Consider the following 19,959-nt stretch of genomic DNA (forward strand, 5'->3'; position numbering starts at 1 on the left):
CCCACTGATGTTCTGGCCTGTGGTAACCTTGGTAACTGAGTGATCTGAGGCACTACATCCTTCTTCATCTGTGAAACCGGCCCTTACAATTTTACATGGTTAATGGGACAATCAAGTAACAAAGAAGCACTCTGAATACTGGAAAGGTTGCTGTCATCCTAATAAGGGTTATCATATGTACTTGGCTGCTATGTATCAACAGGCATCTACCCAGGCATGTTCCTGTTACCAAGTACCTGGGGCTCAACCCCTCTCTGACACCAGCAGGGTCCCTGGAGAGGGAAGTGAAGACCCCACAACCCTAAGCATTCAACACCAGCCCGTGCTCTAATCACACCCTGGGGTCCCACGTAGGGGTAAATTTCCAGCAAATGGGGACCCTGGATGTCAGTCTCCATGGCAGCGGATTCTTGCTGTGTGTCCACAGTGGGCCTGCTGGCTGGGTCTCAGCTTCCCATGAAACACCTGGAGGGGAAATACCAGGATCATTCACAGTATTTCAAGGTTCTGGTTGCTGTCATGTGTATTTCTCTTCAGAAATTGTTGACCTAAATAAATTTTAGAAATAAATTTTGGATTTATTCTGTCTGTGATTTTAACTTGAGTCTGCCCCTGAGAGACAAATCTAGCTTTGATTTGCTGACAACAAAACAAAGCAAAGCATGGGGAGAAAAATAAACAAGTAAAAACAAATTCAGTTCAATTCAGTCACTCAATCATGTCCAATTCTTTGTGACCCCATGGACTGCAGTATGCCAGGCCTCCCTGTCCATCACCAAATCCCGGAGCTTATTCAAGCTCATGTCCATCGAGTTGGTGATACCATCCAACCATCTCATCCTCTGCCGTTCCCTTCTTCTCCTGCCTTCAATCTTTCCCAGCATCAGGGTCTTTTCCAATGAGTCATTTTTTCACATCAGGTGCCCAAAGTATTGGAGTTTCAGCTTCAGCATCAGTCCTTCCAAACAATATACAGGACTGATTTTCTTCAGGATGGACTGGTTGGATCTCCTTGCAGTCCAAGGGACTCTCAAGAGTCTCCTCCAACATCACAGTTCAGAAGCATCAATTCTCCGGCACTCAGCTTTCTTCATATTCCAATTCTCACATCCATATATGACTACTGGAAAAACCATAGCCTTGACTAGATGTACCTTTGTTGGCAAAGTAATGTCTCTGCTTTTTAATATGCTGTCTAGGTAGGTCATAGCTTTTCTTCCAAGGAGCAAGCGTTTTTTAATTCCATGGCTGCAGTCACCATCTGCAGTGATTTTGGAGCCCCCAAAATAAAGTCAGCCAGTGTTTCCCCATCTGTTTGCTATGAAGTGATGGAACCAGATGCCATGATCTTAGTTTTCCAAATATTGAGTTTTAAGCCAACTTTTTCACTCTCCTCTTTCACTTTCATCAAGAGGCTCTTTAGTTCTTCTTCACTTTCTGCCATAAGGGTGGTGTCATCTGCATATCTAAAGTTATTGATATTTCTCCCAGCAATCTTGATTCTAGCTTGTGCTTCATCCAGCCCAGCATTTCGTATGATATACTCTGCATGTAAGTTAAAGAAGCAGGGCGACAATATACAGCCTTGATGTACTTCTCCTTTCCCGATTTGGAACCAGTCTGTTGTTTCATGTCCATTTCTAACTGTTGCTTCTTGACCTGCATACAGATTTCTCAGCAGGTACATCAGGTGGTCTGGTATCCCCATCTCTTTAAGAATTTTCCACAGTTTGTTGTGAAAAACAAATTAGCAAAGCTAAAGATCAAGTCTTGGACCATGATCAACTCAGGCGTGGTAATGAGTATCCTGTGGCCTATTGGGGAGAGAGGCAGCAGGCCAGGTTTTTCCCAGGTTGTCACCACCACCATCATCATGATTATGTGTGCAAGGTATTGCAAACATAAAATCTAGAAGATGTTATACAAGCACCTAAGCACCCTCCATTCCACTTTTTCAAATCTTAATACTTTGCAAAACTGGTACCTGATTAAGATTTTTTAAATGAAGTAAAACTCGACATATAATAGTTAAAGTCCTGGTACGTCTTTCCTACCTCAAATCCCATCTTCTCCAATGGTAACACTATCCTAAGTTTGGTTCATCAGTATTCCTCAGTACATCTTCAACAAACCACGGGTGTGTGTTTGTGTGTGCGTGTGTGTGTGTGTGTGTTAGTTGCTCAGTTGTGTCCAACTCTTTGTGACTCCATGGACTGTAGCCCACCAGGCTCCTCTGTGCATAGGATTCTCCAGGCAAGAATACTGGAGTGGGTTGCCATTTCCTTCTCCAAGGGATCTTTCCAACCCAGGGATCAAACCCAGGTCTCCCACATTCCAGGCAGATTCTTTACCGTCTGAGCCACTTCATAAATAGAATGGAGTATTGTTTTGTGTATGGCTGACACTGCATTGTGGCTTGCTTTCTCCACTTTGGGGAATGTACCTGCTTTGACACACATGGCTCTGTTTCATTCACACCCACAACTGCACAGTTGTCCCTTGTAGGAACACACCACATCCAATCCCTTTTTGCTGACAGTCAATCTCTCTGCTAGGAATAATGCAGTGTGGATACTGTCTTTTTGCATATGTGAAAAAGTTTCTCTGCATCATTTGCCCGCAGACACTCCTAGTCACAGATTTATGCTATTCACCAAGCTGATCTTCGAAGGCTGTTCCCAGCTTCACTCCACCCACAAGGGCAGCATTCACAGTGCTCCAAATTCTCACCATCCCCTGATACCATCAAATTTTGACATTTTGCCCACCAGATAGGTATGAAATAGCCTCTTAGTATTCTAATTTTCATTTCCCTGTTTACTAGAGAGGGAACACATCTTTTCATATGCTTATGAGCTGATTATTAAAGACCCCTTTCTAAAATATTATCCCAGAGCCACAGTTTGAAAAATCAAAATTAAAAAGTATACTTGACAAACTACATCTTAAACAAAATAACAGGATCTGCCACAGACTTGCAGAATATTTTTGCAGTACTTATGGCTGATAGAGGATACTATCCAAAATATATAAATTCCTATCATCGAATAATAACGAGGTAAAAACCTAACAAATAGTGGACAAAGAGTATGAGCACCATTTAACAGAAGAAACAATCTAATCAGCTCACAGGCCACTGCTGGCCATGGCTGGTGTCCATGGACTGTGTACTCAGCAACCTCACTGAGCTCTCTTATTCCAGAGAATCTGTTGATTCTCTTGGATTTTCCACACATTGATTCATCCACATTTTGTCCTTTTCTTTACACCACTTCTACATTTACAGCTCTTGTCTCAATAAGGCACTGTTTATGGCCTGCAACGCAATATGTAATAAAAAAGGTAGTAGAGAACATCTCATTTTCAAAGTGAATGCAATTCAATTCTCATAAAGCATGATGTTTACCATAGATGTTTTACAGATACCTTTAATCTAGTAAAGAAATGCTCAAAATTCTCCAAGGCAGGCTTCAGCAATATGTGTACTATGAACTTCCAGATGTTCAAGCTAGATTTAGAAAAGGCAGAGGAACCAGAGATCAAATTGCCAACATCTGCTGGATCATCGAAAAAGCAAGGAACTTCCAGAAAAACATCTATTTTTGCTTTATTGACTATGCCAAAGCCTTTGACTGTGTGGATCACAATAACCTGTGGAAAATTCTGAAAGAGATGGGAATACCAGACCACCTGACCTGCCTCTTGAGAAACCTGTATGCAGGTCAGCAAGCAACAGTTAGAACTGGACATGGAACAACAGACTGGCTCTAAATAGGAAAAGGAGTACATGTAGGCTGTATATTGTCACCCTGCTTATTTAACTTATATGCAGAGTACATCATGAGAAACACTGGGCTGGATGAAGCACAAGCTGGAATTAAGATTGCTGGGAGAAATATCAAGAACCTCAGATATGCAGATGACACCACCCTTATGGCAGAAAGTGAAGAACTAAAGAGCCTCTTGATGAAAGTGAAAGAGGAGAGTGAAAAAGTTGGCTTAAAGCTCAACATTCAGAAAACTAAGATCATGGCATCTGGTCCCATCACTTCATGGCAAATAGATGGGGAAACAGTAGAAACAGTAGCTGACTTTATTTTTTGGGGCTCCAAAATCACTGCAGATGGTGACAGCAGCCATGAAATTAAAAGATGCTTACTCCTTGGAAGAAAAGTTATGACCAACCTAGATAGCATATTAAAAAGCAGAGACATTTCTTTGCCAACAAAGGTCCATCTAGTCAAGGCTCTGGTTTTTCCAATAGTCATGTATGGATAGGAAGTTGGCCTATAAAGAAAGCTGAGCACTGAAGAATTGAAGCTTTTGAACTGTGGTGTTGGAAAAAGACTCCTGAGAGTCCCTTGGACTACAAGGAGATCCAACCAGTCCATCCTAAAGGAGATCAGTCCTGGGTGTTCACTGGAAGGACTGATGTTGAAGCTGAAACTCCAATACTTTGGGCACCTGACGTGAAGAACTGACTCACTGGAAAAGGCCCTGATGCTGGGAAAGATTGAAGGTAGGAGGAGAAGTGGACAACAGAGGATGAGATGGTTGGATGGCATCACCAACGCAATGGACATGAGTTTGGGTATACTCTGGGAGTTGGTGATGGACAAGGAAGCCTGGTCTGCTGCAGTCCATGGGGTCACAAACAGTCAGACACGACTGAGTGACTGAACTGAATTTAATCAGATTAGGGAAATTCCAAGTGTCAAATAAAGTTTATGATTTTTTTCCCTTGCATCTATTAAGAAGATCATATAGCTTTCCTCCTTAATCCTTTGAGAAGGAATATTATATTAATATATCTCATGTTGTTCTATCATTTTTGTATTCCTAAATGAAACTCCACTTGGCTGTGATTTTTTTTAAATAGAGCAATATTAGATACAATAATACTTGGTTTCCAATTTTTTGACTCTATAATCATAATAGTAGCTGGTCTACAATGTTCTGTTCTTCTACTTTCTTTTTCCAGTTTCACAGGAAGGTATTCCTGCCCTAAAGAAGCAAACAAGGTAGCTTTCACTCTTTTTCTAGAAATTCTCTAAAATAGTCTGTGTTCTATGCAAACTTACTAGAGCCCTGTGGCTCTAGTGGGAAGAATTCAGGGAAGATAAACTTCTTCCTGTTGAAAAGATCTTTCATGGCTTGTATTCATATTTTTCTATTTCTTGAATGACTCTTTAATTTCCACGTTCCTAGAAAACTAAGCATTCCATTAAATTTTCAAATTTGCATAAAAGTGTACCCACAGTTTTCTTTTAATCTTTACAAACTCTACTCTGTCTATAGTTATAACTGCTCTGCTCTTTTATTCCTAACATTATTTAATCATTGTTTTTACATTTATCAGTATTCTTAGAGATTTCTAATTTTTGAAAATCAAGCTTTATATAATCCTCTGTTTCTTATTTTTCCAGTTTATTAAAGTTTTCTTTTTCCTTCATTATTTCCTTTCTTCTATTTTGAGGTTTACTCCATCTTTTTTGTGTGTGTGTTTGCCTTTTTGAGTCACAGATCTGCCTTACAGTTTAAAAGTCCAAGCAAACTATCACTGGAAAAACAAAGGCAGTTCTGTACACGACTGAGAGGAGGGTGGGGTGAAAGAGGAAGAGGTGCCTGTAGGTGTAATGACTAGCTCTAATGCTGAAAGAGTGATGTGGCACCTGCCTTGGTCCTGTGCCAAGGTATACAGGTAGAGTGGTGCCTGGGAAATGGACAGCAAACACAGCACTGGGCTGCTCTGAGCATGGTCTCTCCAGCAGAAAGAGCTCCTGAAAAGGTGCCAGTCTCCACGTTCACCCTTGGTCCAGGTGAGACAAGCCAAGAGAGACTGTGTCGGGGTCAAGCTAAGGTGTCAGGGCCAGGAGGTTTCAAAAAACAAAAGAACCAATCAAAATATATTGTCAGTTCCCAGGCCCCCTGCCTCTGCTTGTATGTGGAGGTGTGTGTGTGGGGGGTCCTACCACACAGAGCCTGGGATGCAGGCTCTGAATAGCAGGTGACCCAGGTGAGGCCCCGAATCTTTTGTGCTTTGCCCTCACCCACAGGGAACACGTTTTCTGTTCAAAGGAAGAAAGAGGCAGGTCTGCTGTTTGAGTTGACTGTGTCCTGCTAGTGGACACAGCTGTCCCCAAGGGAGTTAGAACTTTCAATACAAGCTGTGCAGCTGAAGCCACTCACCCACCCCATCTGGAGCCAACCATGGGCTGGGCACGCTCATCGGGGACTCCCTGTGCCCTGGGGGCCGGGTAGCTGTCCTGGCATGGTCTCATGGTCATCACTCACAGGAAGTGAGTGCCAGACTCTCCCAAAAGCAGGTCATTAACATGCAGACACCTTGGCTCTGCCCACACAAGTAGGTCTGGGTGATGCCTGGGAATCTTGAGTTTTAGAAGCTCCCTCCTGGTGCTGAAGTCTTCAAGCCCTCTCATGGCTGTGAAGCACTGCATCAAGAGAGTTGGGCCTAAGGCCCCATCGCCCTGGGCCCTTTGGAAGAAGATGGGAGCCATAGCTGGAACCTGGATTCACAGCAGGGCACCCTGAACTCAGATTGGCCCTCCCTCCAGCCCTAGGGCAGGGAGAGGCCTTAGAGCCTCAATCCCAGGGATTTCGACTTCAACACAACCCGAACAAGGGGTCAGCCTCATACTGCCATCTCTGTGGCGCGTTTGCTCTGGAGGGGCTAGGGAGGCCAGGGGATGAAATGGGAGTTGGAAATGGAATTTAAAAAAGCAGGAAGGTAAAAAAGAAGTCTAACAGCTGTTGCATAATGTTCATTTAATTAAAATATACTCTTAATACTTCAAACAGTGATAATGACATGATATTCCACCTAATCAACTAATTTCTGATCAGTCCTAATAGCTAGAGAGCTTATTCTATAGAGGTCTTTTAAAATGGAAGAGAATCAAATCCGAAGATATTTTAAAACCTCTACAGGATCCATCTGAAATTAAGCTTCTTAAAAATCCAGTTGGCAGGGGATCTGAATTAGCCCCAGATCACAGCAGGTCTGTCTCACTCTGAAGTTTTCAGTCTGAAGCACCCCAGTGCTTCATCTTAGTGCTCTCATACCTCGCGCTGCGTCTGACCACAGGAGTGTGTTGTTATACCAAGAACAAGAAGGTGCCTCAATCCCTTCTCGAGATACCAGAAACTGGAGTCTGTTGTGTTTACCACTCTCCCTTTGAAGTCCTCTGATCCCCTGGAAAAGCCAAGCACTCCAGAGGTGAAAGGGTAGCAGACGGTCCACGAGTACAAACTCCTCACTCCGAAGACACTGCGGCAGAGCTCTGGAGAACACACGCTGCCCAGAACACACAGGGTCCTCAGGGTGTCAGGTTTCTACTTGCTGCTTTCAGCCAGGGCCTTTTGGTGAAAGCAAACTATTTTCTCATTCAAAGAGTATCACCTGACCTTTACTGCCTCCAGTTTTACAGACACTGAATTTTAACTGAGAACTTTTTCAAGAGTGAAGAGCTACTGAATGTTGAGAAAATGACAGCCCTGGATGAAGCCATTTGAGGTTCCCATCCTTCCAAGTGCACTTCAGGCAGGACCTCCTGTTCATGGCTGGGGAAGTCAGAGCAGAGAGAAAGCAGGGCTTGAACTTCTTACCCTTTCTGATACAGGGACCATTTATCAGAGAGTGAGAGCCGTGGGTCCCCACCTGGTCCACAGACACAGGGCACCTCCACCTTCCTCCCGGACCATGAACTCGGGCTTCCACGTTTCCCTTTGCACTGCTCTGTGAAGAGACCTGCTCCCTGCTGTCTTGGGGTTGATCATGAGAGCCCCTCTTGGCTTTAGTCAGACAACAGGCTTTCTTCTCTGTCCTGCATCCTTCTCTTTCAATCTTCCCCCCAAATGTGGGTCAAATAATCCCTGGAACTGGAGGGATGGCAGGTTCAAGTGCACAGACCTTGCTGTGGTTCTGACTTTTAAGGACACTGATGGTGTCAAGGAAGATGCTTTTGGGTACTTCTCAAAGACAGTTAACTCTATGTTTTTGCTTGTTGTACAAAGATAAAATTTTTACCCACTTCCTCACAAGGATGAAAGGCAAACAGAGTTTTGTCAATGGATAAGGACAAGGATGTAAACTGGAAGCAGAACCCTCCTTGGCCCCAGCCCATCAGGGTTTCACACAAATAACCAAACGAATACCCAGCACTTGGCTTGAGATGACCTGTTCCCACCCTCTCCAACCAAAGCTAGGGTGGTATCTTGTTCCCTTAGGCCTTGCTCATGTCAAGTGTAACAGCATCCTTTTGGAATCTTGGGGGAAAAAAAATAACTTCTAATTAATGGCAGAATGATGGTATGTTATGGTCAAGGATGAGGAAGTTACCTGATACATGCTTCCTGACACTGACGGTTACTGCATTTATGTTCAGTGCTTCTGACTATAATGTTGTGGAGTTTCTTTTGTGTACACCTGAAAAAGGGCACAACTATCTTGCTAACACAAAAGTCATACGCCTCTTGCTCCCTTCTTACAGAGCTTGTTTTGGGTAAACTGCCAAGCCCTAGAGATGAGTTCTGCTTGGCCAAAGACAAACTCCTTTCCCTAGCCTCCACCATGGTCACCAATAACCATGACTTAGTTCTGGCTAATGAATAGTAACAGAAAGTCTGCTGGGGGGATTCCAGAAAAGATGTACTTTGCTGATAAAAGCAGACAGTCCCTTAAAAAAAGACTATTTCGGACCCCTTTGCTTCCTGCCTTGAAAGTAATTATGATGCATGGAGCTATGGCAGCTTTCCTGCAACCATACAAGGCAAAAAAGATGAGGCAGAAAAACCAAAAAAAAAAAGCAGACAGACAAATCACTGGTGTTTCTAAACAAGAAAAAGGATTTAAGTGCATATGAATATGATATTATACCAATATACTTGAAAACCAAGTGGCATTTATAACAAGCCATAAATTATCAAAATTAATTCAAGTGAAGCACAGGAAAATTTACCATGTGTCAATATCCATATAGAAATTTTAAGTTATGCAAGGATTACACTGATTCAAACAAAAACAGCTCTAGGTTTAGATGATTTTTACAGGTGAATTTCAAGAAACAGTTCCTTTATAAATAAGTTTTTCTTAAGAATCTTTTTTTTTTTTTTACACATTTGTTCTAAATTCATTTTATAAAGTTAGCATAAGTGTAAAGCCAAAGCCAGACGAAGGGAGGAAGAGGGACGGGAAGGGAGGGAGGAGACCATGGATAATTTCAGTTAGGAATCTTAATTCAAGACCCCAAATAAAATACCAACCAAACTCAGCAATTTACTGAAAAAATTCTGGTAGACTCTCAGAACTAAATAATGTACTGACTTTTAAAATAATACTTCCTTTCAAATGAATGGGCAAAGAGGTTATAAAAAAATACTCACTCCAATACTGTTAGCATTAAAGAAGCAAAAAAACAAACTTCACTCCCATCACCAGAGAACTAGATAAACAGAAAATGGAATATATAAAGCCATTTAAAATGAACACTAGATTTAAAATGTTTTCTATGTATCACTGAGTGAAAAAAGTAAACTGCCCAATAGCAACTGCAGTATCATATAGGTTATACAAAATGGTATGCATCTAACTACTGGAAGATATAGGAGACATGTCAGGAAGGATCTCTTAGCAACTTTCAAATATACCACCTGACAGTGTTAACTATGGTCACCATGCTGTACATCACATCCCCAGAATTTGTTTATCCTATAACTGGAAGTTTGTAACTTGTGATTACCTTTACCCAATTCCTCCACCTTATACCTCTGCCTCTGGTAACCGAATCTGATGAGTATTTTAGTTCACATGTGAGTGAGATCATACAGTATTTATTTCTCTTCATCTGAATTAGCTCACTTAGCAAAATGCCTTCAAGATCCATCCGTGTAGTCACAAACGGCAGGATTTCCTTCTTTTTCATGGCTAAATAACTTTCCATTGTACATGTATGTGTGTGCAAGTATGTAACATCCATTCATCCATCAGTGGACACTGAGGTTACTTATATGTCTTACAAAGAAAATGTTGGTCATTCTGCTGCTGCTGTGGCTAAGTCGCTTCAGTCGTGTCCGACTCTGTGCGACCCCATAGACGGCAGCCCACCAGGCTCCGCCGTCCCTAGGATTCTCCAGGCAAGAATACTGGAGTGGGTTGCCATTTCCTTCTCCAGTGCATGAAAGGGAAAAGTGAAAGTGAAGTCGCTCAGTCATGTCCGACTCTGAGCGACCCCATGGACTGTAGCCTACCAGGCTCCTCTGTCCATGGGATTTTCCAGGCAAGAGTACTGGAGTGGGGTGCCATTGCCTTCTCCGTTAGTCATTCAGTCATGTCCAATTCTGCGAGACCCCATGGACTGAGCTTGTAGTCCGCCAAGCTCCTCTGTGCATGGAATTCTCTAGGTAAGAATACTGAAAGTGAAGTGAAGTGAAAAATACTGGAGTGGTTGCCATTTTCTTCTCCAGGGGATCCTCCCAATCCAGGGATCAAACCCAGGTCTCCTGCATTACAGGCAGATTATACTATCTGAGCCACCAGGGGGCTTTCCATGTCTTGGCTATTATAAATAATGCTGCAGTGAACACAGAAGTGCAGATTATCTCTGAGATAGTGATTTCATTTCCTTTGGAGATATACCCAGGAGTGAAATTGCTGGGTGGTATGGTATCAATAGTTTCATTTTTAATTTTTTGAGGAACCTCCACACATTTTCCACAGTGGCTAAACCAATTTACTTTCCCACCAATAGTGCACAAGGGTTCCCTCTTCTCCACATCCTCACCAACTCTTGTTATCTGTTACCTTTTCCATGATAGTCAATCTAACAGGTGTGAAGTGATTATCTCACTGTGGTTTGACTGGCATTTCCCTGATGATTAATGATGCTGAGCACATTTTCATGTACCTGTTGGCCATTCTACCAACAGGAACATGAAACAGGTACATTCACCTTCTTTGGAAAAATGTCTATTCCTATTCCAGTCCTTTGCTTGCTTTTTAATAGGACTATCATTATTATTTCTGCTATTTATATGGGTTCTTTATATATGCTGGATATTAATTCCTTATCAGATATGATTTGCTAATAAGTCCTCCCATTCTGTAGGCTGTCCTTTCACTTTACTGGTTGTTCCTTTTGCTGTATTAACCACCCGTTTATTACTGAACCCTCGACCTTGACCCCTACACTTCTGATCCCCATATTTATTTTCTCACTATTGCATTTGACACTGTCTTAGTCCATATAACCTGATCATTTATTTTACTCTTTTCTATTTTCACTCCCTTGACGTAAGCTCTAAGAAGGCAAAAAAATTTTTATCAGTTTTGTTCATTGCTCTTTCCCTGGTAACCTGTCACAAGGCAAGCACTCAAATCCTTACTGAATGAATGCAGAAATGCAAGAGTCAAAATAAATCAACAATGAGTAGTATAAAAATTTGAATCTAAGTACAATATTCCTACTGGCATATTTTCTTCTTTCAATAGGCTTGAATTTTCACAGACATGAATTTTTCTCTCTTTTTCTCTCATCATTGTCAGATGGGGGAAATCATGGTTGATCCAATATACTTAAGATGAATATTATTCTAAGTCTGTACTTTTATTTTTACAGATTGAAAGGGGAGCTGGGTTCTCGCAGATTCCATCACTAGCACTTAACAGCCAGAGTTAGGTGTGGATGGGTCAATTCCAAGAGCAAGCAGGCAGATGTTTGGGGGTCAGTGGGTGGGTACATCCACTGACAACACTGCTGCTTTCAAGCTCATCAGAAAAGTTAAAAGAATCCCTGAAATCTGCAGCCTAAATGACTGACAAAGTTATAACACATTTTAAAATGTTTGGGTTATTTCCTAAAATATTCAAAAGACTTCCATTGAAAAGGACTTTTTTTCTAGTTGTTTCATGGTTCCATGGTGATGGTGAAGCAACTCATTTAAAAGTGTGGCTGAAACAGGATAGTTTGCTCAGACCCACCGATTCATCTCGTTTACAAAGCAACACTCTGCTGACTCCATTTTAATTGCCCTGATTTCTTCTGAAACAGGTGGGATTGCTGTTTCAAAGTGGTTTCTCCAATTGCTTTTGGTCAATAATGAAACACTTCAATGTCATGCTGCAGTGAGAAGACCCAGGTGCCCCTCAGTGTCATATGTGGGAACCTGAACATCTGCCCTCCATGCCACACTCACGTTGGGAGCACTCGAAGCCAGCTTCACACACTCACATGCTACTAGGCACAAACAACAACAACATAATATTCTGTATTCGTATTGCTGTTTGCAGTTTATGAAATCCTTTCATAGACGTCTGAGCCTAAGAAAAATATGTGTGATGGGCAGGGCCTGCATTATGGTTTTGTAGCTAAGAAATGCAGGGTTTAAAGAGATTATTTCAACCTTATTCTGAGAATAAGTGGTACCGCATTAACAGAAGCTACACCTCCCAACTTCAAGTCCACTCTATTTTTATGTACTCTCTTTTCAGACAGACATTGCTGCTTAAAACAAAATTTATGAACTGTGAACTTCCCACTGAATTTAGTTCCAAATAGAACATTCAGCTTTTTCTTGCTCTCAGTGATAGTAAAAAGTTGCTTGTTGCAGATGAACCTACCCACTGAAAGCAACTAGAAATTCTGGATGAAACACATCAAAAACATTGATGTGAAGGCACTGGAGATCAAAAAGGCATCTGGGTTCTCGATCTAGCCAGGTGCTGTAGGGCCAGGTTCTCAGAAGGAAGAGGAGTCCTGGGAATAAGTCCAACACTCTCTGATCTTCCTCCCCCAGGCAGTGTGGAGCCAAGAGGCTGACCGAGCCAGGAGGAGCGATGGTGCTGCAGGTGGCATGGGGCTGGGGGGCCTCTGATACACAGCCCGGACTCCCAGGGAGAATCCCAGTGGGCTGCTGCCCAGGAGCACAGAGATCTGGATGCTCACCAGCTCTCTCACAAAAGATCAAACCCCAGCACTGTTTCAGTTCAATTCCAGACTCAAGGCAATCTGCCCTATTCTAAGTGCCTGCCAGAGAGCAAAACTAGATCCTCTTCAGAGGAAGAAAACATCAGCTACAGACTGTAAATATCTCCATATCTGTTCACACACAAGAAAATATAATAACTGAAATTAAAATTAAATAGGTGGGTTTGAAAGCAGAATAGATTTCCAAAGCAGGGGAAAGAATTAGGGAGCTGGAAGGCAGGCCAATAGAATTATGTCCAGACTGAAGCTCAAGGATTGAAAAAGAATAAAAAATATGGAAAATAGCATAAGAGGGACACAGGACATGTGGAAATATCTAACAAAGATGTAATTAGGGCCCAGAGGGAGTGGGGAGAGAAGATGTGGCACAAGAAAAACTGACACAATACAGAGCTGTAAGATTCAGGGATGAGCAGAAACTCCAGCCACGTTCAACACAATGACAGTGTCAGGCGCAGTCTAATGAGACCGCTGAAACCAAAGATAAATATCCTTAAGGCAGCTGGAGAACACAGTCAAGATGCCTTCAAAAAGCAACAGTAAGACTAACAACTGACATTCCACCAGGAAGAATGGAGGCCAGAAGACAAGTGAATGGTGATGTAAAAGTTCAGAAAGTAACTGTCAACCTGGGCATCTCTATTCAGTGAAAACACTCTTCAAAAATGAAAATGAAATACAGACTTTTTCAGATAAAATGAAAGGACAGATTTCATTGCCAGCAAATTGGCACAGAGAGAAATACTCATAGAAGCTGTGAGAACTGGGGAAACAGTACTAGGTGGGAAAATGAAAAGATAAGAAATGAGGGAAAATGGAAATATCAATATGCAGATAAACCTAAACGATATTTACTGTAAAAAACCAATATAAGATATCCAGTAGGGTTTGCATACAAACAAGGAATTAAACCAAATGGCAATAATGCATAAAAGGGAGTGGAGAGGAAGTGGTCTGTGCTTTGTCCAGGAGGAAATGAGAGTATTCATTTTTATTCGATTCTGATTGCCAAGTTAATGGTGGCAATTAAAGACTCCAATTAAAAGACAAGGTTGTCAGCGGCATAAAAATCCAAAATCCAACTATCTGCTATGTATAGGAGATACACTTTAAATATAAGGACACGAAATGGTTGGAAGTTGCAAAAACACTGAATTAAAGCAAGGTGGAGTAGCTGAATTGATGCTGCAAGACAAAAAGCGTTACTAGTGATAAACAGGGTGCTTTGTAATGACAAAGGGTCAGTTACCAAGAACACAACAGAAACACCAACAGGACTAAATGCAAAGACTAGGGAGAGCTCCAGGAAGCCTAGTGCAGAGGGGGCTGGTCACATCTCCTGCCTCTTCCCCTGCATGGCCATCTCCTGGAGGACACAGATGACACTCCTGTCATCGCTGGAACCCCAGGGTGATGTGGAAAGGGGAACCAAAGATAAAGAAAAAAGATTATATCACTCTTTTAGAATCACCTGACCATTTCTGCCCCAAAGATAACCCAGAGATATAACTGGGAAACCAGGCCACAAGTGTGGCCTTAGACATAGACTCCCTTCCAGGCCCACAGCAATCTTTTTTTTTATTTTTATTTTTTCTAATAAACTGCTGCTGCTGCTGCTGCTAAGTCGCTTTAGTCGTGTCCGACTCTGTGCGACCCCATAGACGGCAGCCCACCAGGCTCCTTCGTCCCTGGGATTCTCCAGGCAAGAATATTGGAATGGGTTGCCATTTCCTTCTTCAGTGCATGAAAGTGAAAAGTGAAAGTGAAGTCGCTCAGTCATGTCTGACTCTTCGCGACCCCATGGGCTGTAGCCTACCAGGCTCCTCCGTCCATGGGGTTTCCCAGGCAAGAGTACTGGAGTGGGGTGCCATTGCCTTCTCCCTAATAAACTGCAATGATTTACAATGTTGTATTCATTTCTGCTGTACAAAGTGATTCAGGTATACATACATATACATTTGTTTCCATTATGGTTTATCACAGGACATGGATTATAGTTTCCTGGGCTATACAGTAGGTTTATCCATCCCATATAAAATAGGTTGCATCTGCTAATCCCAAACTCCCACTCCATCCCTCCCCCACTCACCCCTAGCAACCACAGGTCTGTCCTCTATGTCTGACTGCTTCTGTTTCATAAATATTTTAGATTTATTTTAGATTCCACATATAAGTGATATAATACATTTGTCTTTCTCTTGCTAATTCATTTCACTTAGTATAGCAGTCTCTAAGGTCCAACACAGGTCCATCTGTGTTGCTGCAAATGGCATTATTTCATTCTTTTTTTAATGGCTGAGTAAATAATATTCCATTATATACATATATACACACACACATGCCACATCTTCTTTATCCATTCATCTTTTGATGCATCTTTAGGTTTTTTCCATGTCTTGGCTATTATGAACAGTTTTGCTATGAATATACGGGTGCATGTATTTTTTTTTTTAGTTATAGTTTTGTCCAGATATATGCCCATGAGTGGGATTGCTGGATCATATGGCAACTGTATTTTAGTTTTTTGAGAAAATTCTGTGCTATTTTCCATAGGAGCCACACAAACTTACATTCCCACCAACAATGAAGGAGAGTTCCCTTTTCTCCGCACCCTCTCCAGCATTTGTTATTTGTAGAGTTTTTATGACGGCCAATTTGACCTGTGTGAGGTGGTACTTCATTGTACTTTTGATTTGCATTTCTCTAATAATTAGTGACATTGAGTTTATTTTCATGTATCTGTTGGCCATCTGTATATCTTTTCTGAAGAAATGGTCTATTCAAGTTTTCTGCCCATTTTTTGATTGGATCCTTTGGGTTTTTGTTGTTGAGCTGTATGAGCTGTTTGCATATTTTGGAAATTAAGCCCTTGTCGGTTACCTTATTTGCAAATATTTTTCTACTACTCTTTGGTTGTCTTTTTGTTTATGGTTTCCTTTACTGTAGAGAAGCTTCTAAGTTTGATTAGGTCCCATTTGTTTATTTTTGCTTTTGTTTCTATTGCCTTGAGAAACTGACCTAAGAAAACATTGGTACGATTTATGTCAGAGAATGTTTTGCCTATGTTTTCTTCTAGGAATGTTATGGTGTCATGTCTTAAAACATTTTGAGTTTCTTCTTGTGTATGGTGTGAGGGTGTGTTAAAACTTCACTGATTTACATGTGGCTGTCCAGCTTTCCCAATACCACTTGCTGAAGAGACTATATTTTCCCACTGTATATTCTTACCTCCTCTTGCCAAAGATTAATTGACTACAGGTGTATGGGTTTATTTCTGGGGTCTCTATTCTGTTCCATTGATCCACGTTTCTTTTTGTGCCAGTACCACATTGTTTTGATTACTGTGGCTTTATAGTTATGCCTGAAGTCTGGGAGGGTTATGCCTCCTGCTTTGTTTTTTCTAGAATTTCTGGGTCTTTTATGATTCCATACACATTTTAGATTTGTTCTTGTTTTATGAAAAATGTCATAGGTAATTTGGTTTGGATCACATTAAATATGTAGATTGCTTTGTGTAGGAAAGTCATTTTATTAATAACAATATTAACTCTTTCAATCAAAGAGCTTGGGATATCTTCCCATTTCTTTGAATCATCTTCCATTTCCTTTAATAATGTTTTGTAGTTCTCAGCATATGTCTTTTGGGTCAGGTTTATTCCTAGGTATTTTATTTTTTTGGGATATGATTTTAAAGGGGATTTTTTTTTTTTTAACATTTCCTTTCTGATAGAACACTGTTAGTGTAAAGAAATGCAACTGACTTCTATATGTTAATCTTGTATCTTGCTCCTTTGTTGTATTTATTAGTTCCAGTAGTTTTTGTGTGGAGTCTTTAGGATTTTCTATATACAGTACCATGTCATCTGAATATAAATGACAATTTTACCTCTTCCCTTCCAATTTGGATAGCTTTTATTCCTTTTTCTTGTCTAACTGCTGTGGCTAGGACTTCTAGTACTATGTTGATTAGAAGTGATGAGAGTGGGCATCCTAGTCTTGTTCCAGATTTCAGCAAGAAGGCTTTCTCAACTTTTCATAGGTGAATAATATATTGGTTGTGGCGTGTTTATCATAAATGGCTTTTATTATGTTGAGAAATGTTTCCTCAGGCCCAGAGTATTCTTTAATTGAGATACAGATAAGGCTTGAAATGGTCCAAAAGGAAGAACATATAGAGGGAAAAAGAGAGTGGTCCTGGTGGTGAAAACTTGGAGTTGGTTTTATGAAAACACTAAAAATAAAAACAAACAGAAAGCAAAGGGACAGATGATGAAGAATGGCATGGCTTTGGTCGGAATTTGGCATTCAAGGTGCAAGTCAGGCCATATGAGGAGTTGTGGGTGGGGGTTAAAGCAAAGCCCCTCATAGCTGGCCTCCTCCCGCTGCCCGGCTGCTCGGCTTCTGCTCCTGCCCGCCTCTCGTGCTGGGGCAGGGAAGTCACACCGACAGCACACAGGCAGCAGCCTCACCGCCCCCAGTGTGCAAGAACGTTTCAGGGGAACGGAAACAGTGCATTCTGCCATTACACTGCCCTGAGAACCTGAGGCTGGAAAAAGAGGATCAAAAACCTTGGTTTTTCTCAATTTTTCAGGATTCTGTCAGTATGTGTCCAGCTAGAAACACGATGTCTCAGGACTTCGGCTGCAAGCTACCAACACCCAGTTCTTCCTGTGTTTTGGGTGCATTCAGCCCTCATGCTAAAGACTCACACCTAAAAACTGGCAGCAGAAAAGACAACTGTGCAGGGCAGATGGTGAGGCACCGAGTCTAGACTATGGGACTGTGCACAGGAACCTGGGCACCCAGAGCTCTATCCCTTCCCCTCACTGCCTGCCCCTTGTCCGCCATGTGTGACGTCAGGCAGGTGATCCTGTCCCACAGCAGTGGCCAGCTCTCCCACCTGCTGCAGGGACTGGGATAAATGACACGACACAATAATTGTAACATTCAGGACTTGCAGGGGAAGGGCTCTAGACAGCGGGTGCCTGGACAGGGGTCTCAGGGACTTGCATATGAAGTTACCTGGAGAAGGTAACATCTGGTTACTCTGGAGGAGTCTCCACAGACTAAGTAAGACGAAACATGTAAAAGGCTGGGGACAGGCCAGGATACCCACACAATGTCCAACAATGTGTTATGGTTATTGTCCAACAGTCTTTTAACTCTCACTGTGACACCACACCCAGCCCCGCCAGTCACAAATGCCAATGATGTCGCTGAAACCCAGAGCATGCAGTGGGCCCAGCTCTGAGAAGCCAGCCCTATCCACCAGGACCCTGACCCCAGGGACCCACAGGGTCAGAGGGGGTCCACCGGGCCCCTGGCTGACCCTTTGAATGGAGAGCAGGTGGGGCAGCAGCCATGCCAGAGGCTTGGTCGTGTATGCTTATAAAATGCCACTTTCACAAGAAAAATGTGATATGAAACAAAGCCTTGGGCCCCGGAAATGAGAGACCCTCCCACATCAACTGACAAGGAGCAGAAATGCCCTTCAGAGCTGGGCTTCCTCTTGTTTCCCCAGACCTCTTGCCTCCTAAAAATAAGACTGAATCTCACAATAACTGCCTTCAGAGCTTCATGCCAAGCTGCTGAGTTTACCTTGAGAACCCTTCCCTGGCTTCAACAATGTTTACTCTTCCCAAGTAACAATGAGAAGTCTGGAGGGTATCCCTCCCACAGCCCTTAATCCTGATTAGTCACTCTCCTAAGACAACTGATCTTAACCCTGACATGCCACCAGGGCAATGAGCACAGCCCATTACTGTAGTGCTAGCCCACTGGTTGAAATTTTCTAAAAAAAATAGCCTCTCAGGAGCTCTGATCTCTGTTTGGGCTGCATTAACGCCAGACATTTTAAAAGTGGTCAAAACAGAGTTCTTTAAAGACCGAAAAACAAAGTCCTTTAGTGATTCTTAAATGAAACAAAAGCTTACAACTGTAATTTATAAATTGAGTCAACATACTTTGTCCTTGATGGAAAGGCTGCCAGAAAACCCATCAGGTGTGTGACGTGGATGAAATTCTCTCCTAGAGAAGGACCCTCATGGGGTCATGGTTAGGCTGCTCTGCTCTCAGGAGCAATACTTCAGTTTTAGATACAAAAATGCCTTAAAACCCTTCATTTTTAATTTAATGATAAAAGGGAAAGGTGTCAACACAGAAGGAAGTCTCTAATGATTTACACTTTTGAAACCTGAAGGAATCTGTTCCTCAACTAAGTGGTTCTCCCTTTTAAGAGACTTACTACATAAATAAATAAAAGGCTCAGTACTGGCTGATGCAGGAGAGAAGAAAACAAGATAATGTTTCTCCCCAAAGGGTTTATTTGATTTTACTTATATAAACAATTTTAAAGTAAACCATCCAGAGCTCTCCCCAGCAGACAGAATGATGTTCCATAAATGTCCCAGGCTCCAGTCCACTTCTATACCTCACTTCCCCATCATATGCAGCTCTGGACAAACACCAGAAAAGAGAACACAACACAAAGCCTTTCTGAGCCAGATTCTGGAAAGGCTTTCGCAGGGGCAACCCTCTCCTCACAAGAGCTCTGTTCTAAAGATGGTAGCAGAGCATCTCCGCTGTGGTCTTGGCACTGCATGAGGTTTGAGCCCCTAAAGTGCTTGGACTGGACTCTGGTCAGCCTGGGTTTTAAATCTGCTCTCAGTGTTAGATCATCCAGAGAGGGTCCTGGGCCTCTCTTCTTGTGCATGTTCAATGTCTGGGGGATGACACCCCAGCTTATGGTTTAAAATATCATCAGTGCACTCAACATTCCCAAACCGACATTCCCGCTAAGAATTTTCTCCTACACATGTCCAAACACCTACAGAACAAGTCTGTCTACCTTAGATGCTCAATGCATCTTGGATTTAACCTGTCTGAATTTTACCCTCTGACATGTCCCCTAGACCTGTACCACTCACAGTTCCTCCATCTCATGAGGGGCTTCAGCCTG

At 42.2% G+C, this 19,959-nt stretch overlaps 1 protein-coding gene across 2 annotated transcripts in view; it reads right to left on the reverse strand.

Annotated features, from left to right (window-relative positions):
- The window catches only part of GALNT2 (polypeptide N-acetylgalactosaminyltransferase 2), a 183,011-nt gene that overhangs the window by 45,334 nt on the left and 117,718 nt on the right, over nt 1-19,959 (reverse strand). The gene's annotated exons all lie outside the window — the stretch shown is intronic.

This window comes from Giraffa tippelskirchi, chromosome 2 (genome assembly GCF_054371585.1).
Source record: "Giraffa tippelskirchi isolate mGirTip1 chromosome 2, T2T-mGirTip1v1.2.pri, whole genome shotgun sequence".
NCBI classification, from domain to species: Eukaryota; Metazoa; Chordata; class Mammalia; order Artiodactyla; family Giraffidae; genus Giraffa; species Giraffa tippelskirchi.